The following is an 8,120-nucleotide window of genomic DNA, read 5'->3' as shown; positions in this document are numbered from 1 at the left end:
TACGTTTACTGTTATTATTGATAAGTACCTGTTTGTTGACATATTTTTCCTTAGTGTTTGTGTTTCTTCTTGCCTTTCTCTTTCTTCTTTTTACAGCAGCCCCTTTAGCATTTCTTGCATTGCTGGTTTGGTAGTGATGAACTCTCTTAGCCCTTTTTTGTCTGTGAAGCTTCTGATTCCACCTTCAATTTTGAATGATAGCCTTGCTGGGTATAGTATTCTTGGATTCTGTCCCTTGTTTTGCATCACTTTGTATATTTCATTCCAATCCCTTCTGGCCTGGTGTGTTTCTGTTGAGAAATCAGTTGATATTCTGATAGGCGATCCCTTGTAGGTAACTTTCTGTTTCTCTCTGGCAGCCTTTAAGATTCTTGCTTTGTCGTTGGTGTTCGTCAATTTAATTATGATGTGTCTTGGTGTCGGTCTTTTGGGGTTCAACTTGTTTGGGACTCTGTGTACTTCTTGGACTTGGATAGTTTTTTTCTTGCCAATATCAGGGAAGTTTTCTGTCATTATTTCTTCTAATAGGTTTTCTATTCCTTTCTTCTCTTCCTCTCCTTCTTTTATCCCTATTATTCGAAGGTTGTTTCATTTTGTGTTGTCCCGAAGCTCCCTTAGGCTCTCCTCTTGCTTTTTAAGTCTTCTTTCCAATTGCTGCTGTGTTTGTGTGTTTTTTCCTACCTTGTCTTCTAATTCGCTGATGCGGTCCTCAGCCTCTTCTACTCTACTCTTTAAGCCTTCCATTGTGTTCTTTATTGCAGCTATGTCGTTCTTCATCTCCTCCTGGTTTCTTTTCATGTTGGTGACATTTTCATTCAGCTCCTTATAGCTCTCATTGAGTTGTGTGTATTTGTCATCCATTCGTTTAAACATCCTTATTACGAATACTCTCAATTCTTTCTCTGTTAAGCTGCTAGCCTCAAGTTCATTTAACTCCCTTTCTGGTGATTCTTACTGTTCCTTCCTTTGAGAATTTCCTTTCTGTCTCCCCATGTTTTCCTGTAATGTTTTAATTGTAGTTCCAATTGCTTTGCTACCCAGGATCTTTTGGTGATGGTGCTACTGGTATAATCTCTCAGTTCTCCTGGGCTTGGTAATCTAGTGTAGCTCCCTACTTGAGCTACTTGGGTTCTCTTGATGTAGGCCTGGAAGCTTGAGAGGCACAACTGTGGTGTCTAAAAGTCAGCAGCTTTGGAGTGGAGTGTCCCAGTTTTTGCTGTCTTGCACCCTTAGTTGAAATCGCGCGTGTCCGGTGGGAACTCACAGTGGCACCCAGGAACCGTCTGTTGGGAGATCTCCCAGTGGCTCCCACTAGCACCCTGTGTGTAGATGGGCTCAGGGTGCCTGCCTGTTGTAAATTCCCTTCTGTGGAGGTGTGTTTGCAGGCGCACTGCTCTGACGCACTTTGAGGGACTCTGGCACTGAAGTTAGACAGCTAGGGTGTATGTGGGAAGTTATTCAGGAGAAAGGAGTTCAGAGTTTTTGCTGTGGGGCAGCGCGCCCTTGTCTGTACAGAATCACACCCAGCAGGGGCTCAAAGCAGCTCCTCAGAGGACCCTGTGGATATATGGGCTCAGGGCGCCTTCCCCTGCTGTGGGCCTGAGTTTGCCAGCCCTGGAGTGTGCGCGAACTGGTGGCGCACCAGCTGGCGCACACCTCTGATGCAATTTGAGAGACTCTGGCACTGAAGTTAAACAGCTAGGGTGTATGTGGGAAGTTATTCAGGAGAAAGTAGTTCAGATTTTCTGCTGTTGGGCAGCGCGCCCTTGCCTGTACAGAATCACACCCAGCAGGAGCCCAAAGCAGCTTTCCAGAGGACCCTGTGGATATATGGGCTCAGGGCGCCTTCCCCTGCTGTGGGCCTGAGTTTGCCAGCCCTGGAGTGTGCGCGAACTGGTGGCGCGCCCGCTGGCGCACACCTCTGATGCAATTTGAGAGACTCTGGCACTGAAGTTGAACAGCTAGGGTGTATGTGGGAAGTTATTCAGGAGAAAGGAGTTCAGATTTTCTGCTGTTGGGCAGCGCGCCCTTGCCTGTACAGAATCACACCCAGCAGGAGCCCAAAGCAGCTTTCCAGAGGACCCTGTGGATATATGGGCTCAGGGCGCCTTCCCCTGCTGTGGGCCTGAGTTTGCCAGCCCTGGAGTGTGTGCGAACTGGTGGCGCGCCCGCCGGCGCAAAGCTCTGAAGCCCCCTGGCACTGAAGTTGCACCGCAGGGGTGTCCCTGGGCAGTTATTTAGGAAGAGGCAGTTCAGAGATTCCACTGTAGGGCCGCGCACCCTTGACTGTGCAGAATCACCCCCTCAGGGGCTCTCAGTGGTTCCCCAGCACTGCCTGGGCAGTGGAGTGCCCGGGTGCCTATGGGCTGGGGACGCGGCGAGTCCTGAGCTCTGGCACTGGGGAGGGGGAGGTTGCACTTACCGCTTTCAGCGGCGCACTTTTGCAGATGGAGGTCTCAGGGTTCGCGCTTCTGCTGCTGGGATGGCAGGTCTTCTACCAGAGTGGCTGTAGTGACCAGGTTTGCTTCCGAGACCAGACTAGGTGGTGGTAAGGTTAGGATTCTAGTCTCTAGCAGTTCCGTTCTTAAAGATGGCGGGGTCTCTGTGCCACTGGTGTCCTCCCTGGAGTGTTTGCAGCAGCCGCGGGGTTTTGCCAACCAGGACTGCCTGGATTGGATGCCCCCTGGAAGAACTTCAGGGTCCAACTGTCCCTATTTCATTCACACACACAGCCACACACGTCCACACACACCTCTGTCACTCCTTCACTCGATCACACGCTCACCCTCCCTACCTACCTGCCGGTCGCCATCTTTTTAAAAAAAACCGAGATAAGACTTTCAAAAGCCTCTGTGCTCAGCTTGGATGGGGCAGAGTCTCAGGGCAGAGCAGACAGCATTGGCTTCCTGTCATCCCTGCCCTATGAGGCCTCCGGAGTCTCACTGTCCCCCAGTAATCGCTGCAAGCACCTCAGAGAGATAGCTGCCCTTGAGTTTTGCCTATTACCAGATAGTCCAGTTTCTCCCAGAATGAGTCTGGGTCCCCAGAGTCTTGCCCGGAACTGGATTTCAGAGCAGTCGGGAGCTTTTGTCTCCCTCCCACTTGAAAAAGCCAGCCGTTGCCCACCCTCTCCGCGTACGCTCCTCCATACCTCTGCCCTCCGCAGATCCTCTGAGTCTCAGTGTGCTTTTCTCTTTCCTGACAGTCCAGTTTCACCCCGTATGAGTCTGGGTCCCCAGAGTCTCGCCTGGAACTGGATTTCAGGGCAGTCAGGAGCTTTTGTCTCCCTCCCGATTGAGAAAGCCAGCCACATATTTAGTTGCCAGCCCTCTCCGCGTGCGTCTCAGTACCTCTGATTTCTGCAGCTCCTCTGAGTCTCAGTGTGCTTTTCGCTTTCCTTCTAGTTGTAGAATTTCCACTCAGCCAGCCTTCCTGTGGTTCTGGATGATGTCCGTTTTGTCTTTTAGTTGTAATTTTGAAATTGTTGTGCGAGGGAGCAGTTTAGGTGTTTACCTATGCCGCCATTTTGGTTTATCCAACCTTGTAATTTCATTAGCACATTTTCTAGCTGCCAATTCTTTTCTTGGGTTTTGGAGTTTCCATAAACCTGTATGTCCTTTTCCATGTCTCTAATCCAAGTTTCTCAGAGACTTTGTTTTCATAATACATAATAGCCAAGTTTAAGCTTATATTATCACTTCCAAATGACCAAAATTCTAATAACTTCATTCTGAGCACATACAGTTTGAGCCAACATTTCAAATAATTCTTGCTTCTAAGAGTTTGGGGTTATGCCTGAATACAACTGAATATATGTTACACACACACACACACACACACACACATTTTATCCATTAGATAGAGCCAGAAAGAAAATAAACTCAATTTACTAAATTCTCTATACTTAAACATTCATTCCATTTAATGACAAAATTAGGAAGACAAAACCAAAATAAAATAAAACTTCCCCGCTTGTTGCATTCTTTCTTTGAGGTATTTAATATTTTAGTCAGTCTATTTCTGTAAACACAAAGGTTCCAATGCTTACTGATTTATCCAATACACCTGTTATTGCTTTTAATTTAGAATCATTCAAGATTTTTATACAAGGCATTTTTCATTTATAATCATTTCCTAGACTTTACTCTCATATAAAATATTTGGGATTTGAAAAGAATTCTGGAGTTCCTCCGCCCTACTCAGCCGATGGACTGCCTGGTTGCACCCAGGCTGGAGGCATGGTGTCTGCAGCCCACAGAGCCTCAGGTTTCCCATGCTTCCTTGACAATCTGATGTGAGATTGACCGGCAAAGAATCAAGAGCGTCTAATGAGCCTTGAACGCTCTTCATAATCAGCTGGCCCTGGAAGACCACTGAAAAGCTGCAGGAGGGTCAAAGGGTAATCAAGTGACAAATTGTCACTCCAACCCCTTCAAAGAGCTCTTTTAAAACCCACCGAACACGTTTCTACATACACCGGACTATGGAAGCCAGGTTTCTGCTCTAGTTTGAGTTTTCCTACATTTTTTAATTATGTCTCAAAGTTGAATCAGCAATATTCACATAGTCCTAAAAGTTTAATGTCATTAAGTTGAATTTTTCCTACTAACTAAAAAATATCTATGCGTCTTTGATTGACACTTGATTGTTTGCCATTAAATGTATGATGACTGCCCAGCTGGCATGGCTCAGTGGTTGAGGTTGACCTCTGAACCAAGAGGTCACGGTTCAATTCCCAGTCAGGGCACATGCCAGGGTTGTGAGCTCCATCTCCAGTGTGGGGTGTGCAGGAGGCAGCCGATCAATAATTCTCTCTCATTCATGTTTCTATCTCTCTCTTCCTCTCCCTTCCTCTCTGAAATAAAAAAAAAATACATTTAAAAAATGTCTGATGATTTTTAAATTATGTTGTCTTCTATAATAAAATACAGGTTCAGATCATTTTCTTTTTACAATTTCTGTACTTTTTTTTTTTTAATCAAGAGACCCAATTATTAGGTATCAGGTTTGTCAGTTTAAGGTCCTATAGTTGAATAGTTAACTTTATTTGATTTAGAAAGATTTTGAACTAAAAATAGCCTGAGTTTAAAACAAAAATGTATTTCCTAACCATAAAAATTAAGAGCAGGAAGGTGTTGCCCTGGCTGGTGTGGCTCAGTTGACTGAGTGGTTGCTGGTTCCATTCCTGGTCAGGGCACATGCCTGGGTTATGGGCTCAATCCCAAGTAGGGGGCATGCAGGAGGAAGCCAACTGATGCTTCTCATTGAAGTTTCTCTCTCTCCCTTCTTCTCCCTCTCTAAAGTCAATAAAAACATATTAAAATTATTTTATTTTAATTAATTATTTTACATTTTTATTTTAAAAATTCATACTTTAAAATTTAACTTTAAGTTGGTTAACATTGATTTTCAGTTTAAGCATTTCTCTTCTTTCTCCTTTTTTTGTATTTTCATGTTATTTTTGCTTCTTTTTTAAAATTTTTTATTTTATTATTTATTTATTTATTTATTTCAATTTTTTTATTAAGGTATTATATGTGTACATATCTTACCATTGTCCCCCCACTCCCATATATGCCCTCACCCCCCAGAGTTTTGCGTCCATTGGTTATGCTTATATGCACGCATACAAGTCCTTTGATTGATCTCTTATCTTCTCCACCTCTCCCTAACCTTCCTGCTGTAATTTGACAGACTGTTTGATGCTTTACTGCCTCTGTATCTATCTTTTTGTTCAAGTTTATAATGTTCTTTATTATCCATAAATGAGTGAGATCATGTGGTATTTTTCTTTCATTGACTGGCTTATTTCACTTAACATAATGTTCTCCAATTCCATCCAGGTTGCTGCAAATGGTAAGAATTCCTTCTTTTTTATGGCAGCATAATATTCCATTGTGTAGATGTACCATAGTTTTCTGATCCAGTTATCTGCTGATGGGCACCTAGGCTGTTTCCAGATCTTAGCTATTGTAAATTGTGCTGCTATGAACATAAGGGTGCATATATCCTTTCTTATTGGTATTCCCAGTTTCTTAGGATATATTCCTAGGAGTGGGATTACTGGGTCAAATGGGAGTTCCATTTTCAGTTTTTTGAGGAAACTCCATACTGTTCTCCACAGTGGCTGCACCAGTCTGCATTCCCACCAGCAGTGCACGAGGGTTCCTTTTTCTCCGCATCCTCGCCAATACTTGTCGTTTGTTGATTTGTTGATGATAGCCATTCTGACAGGTGTGAGATGGTACCGCATTGTTGTTTTGATTTGCATCTCTCGGATAATTAGTGACGTTGAGCATGTTTTCATGTGTCTCTTGGCCTTCCTTCTGTCTTCTTTTGAAAAGATTCTATTTAGGTCTGTTGCCCATTTTTTTATTGGATCATTTATCTTCCTTTTATTAAGTTGTATAAACTGCCTGTAGATGTTGGAGATTAAACCTTTATCAGTGATGCCATTTGCAAATATGTTTTCCCATGCAGTGGGCCTTCTTGTTGTTTTGTTGATAGTTTCTTTTGCTGTAAAAAAGCTTTCTATTTTGATGTAGTCCCATTTGTTTATTTTCTCTTTAGCTTCCATTGCCCTAGGGGTAGTATCGGTGAAGAAGTTCTTTTGGCATACGTCTGAGATTTTGTTGCCTGTGAATTCCTCTAGTATTTTTATGGTGTCCCGTCTTATGTTTAAGTCCTTATCCATTTTGAGTTTATTTTTGTGTATGGCGTAAGTTGGTGATCTAGCTTCATTTTTTTTGCATGTATCTGTCCAATTTTCCCAACACCATTTATTGAAGAGACTGTCTTTATTCCATTGTATGTTCATGCCTCCTTTGTCAAATATTAATTGAGCATAGTGGTTTGGGTCAATATCTGGATTCTCTATTCTGTTCCATTGATCTATATGTCTGTTCTTGTGCCAGTACCAGGCTGTTTTGAGAATAGTGGCTTTGTAATACAGCTTGAAATCTGGTATTGAGATCCCTCCTACTTTATTCTTCTTTCTCAGGATTTCTGTGGCTATTCGGGGTCTTTTTTTATTCCAGATGAATTTTTGGAGAGTTCTTTCAAGGTCTGTGAAATATGCTGTTGGTATTTTAATGGGGAGTGCATTGAATCTATAGATTGCTTTGGGTAGTATGGACATTTTAATGATGTTGATTCTACCAATCCATGAACATGGTATGTTCTTCCATCTGTTTACGTCTTCCTCTATCTCTTTTTTTCAGTGTCCTGTAGTTTTCCGTGTATAGGTCTTTTACCTCCTTAGTTAAGTTTATTCCTAGGTATCTTAATTTTTTTGGTGCTATGGTAAATGGGATTGCCTTTTTAGTCTCTCTGTCTGTAAGTTCACTATTGGTGTATAGAAAGGCCATAGATTTCTTGGTGTTAATTTTGTATCCTGCTACATTGCCGAATTCATTTATTAAGTCTATTAGTTTTTTGATGGAGTCTTTCGGATTTTTTATGTACAATATCATGTCATCTGCAAATAAAGACAGCTTTACTTGTTCTTTTCCAATTTGGATGCCTTTTATTTCTTCTTCTTGTCTAATTGCAATGGCTAATACTTCCAGTACTATGTCAAACAGGAGTGGTGAGAGTGGGCATCCCTGTCTTGTTCCTGTTCTTAGGGGAAATGGTTTTAGTTTTTGTCCATTGAGTATGATGTTTGCTGTGGGTTTATCATATATAGCTTTTATTATGTTGAGGTATGATCCTTCTATTCCCACCTTGTTGAGAGTTTTTATCAAGAAAGGGTGTTGGATTTTGTCAAATGCTTTTTCTGCATCAATTGATATGACTATGTGATTTTTATCTCTCAATTTGTTTATGTGATGTATCACGTTTATTGATTTGCGAATATTGTACCATCCTTGCATTCCTGGGATAAATCCTACTTGGTCATGGTGTATGATCTTTCTGATGTACTGCTGGAGCCGATTTGCTAGAATTTTGTTGAGGGTTTTGGCATCTATGTTCATGAGGGATATTGGTCTGTAATTCTCTTTCATTGTGTTATCTTTATCTGGTTTTGGTATTAGGGTGATGCTGGCTTCATAGAAGGAGCTTGGAAGTGTTCCTTCACTTGAATTTTTTGGAATAGTCTGAGGAGGATAGGTTTTAGT

This window comes from Eptesicus fuscus, chromosome 20, assembly GCF_027574615.1.
Source record: "Eptesicus fuscus isolate TK198812 chromosome 20, DD_ASM_mEF_20220401, whole genome shotgun sequence".
NCBI classification, from domain to species: Eukaryota; Metazoa; Chordata; class Mammalia; order Chiroptera; family Vespertilionidae; genus Eptesicus; species Eptesicus fuscus.
The sequence above is the reverse complement of the archived record's forward strand: the minus strand, read 5'-3'. Positions refer to the sequence as shown.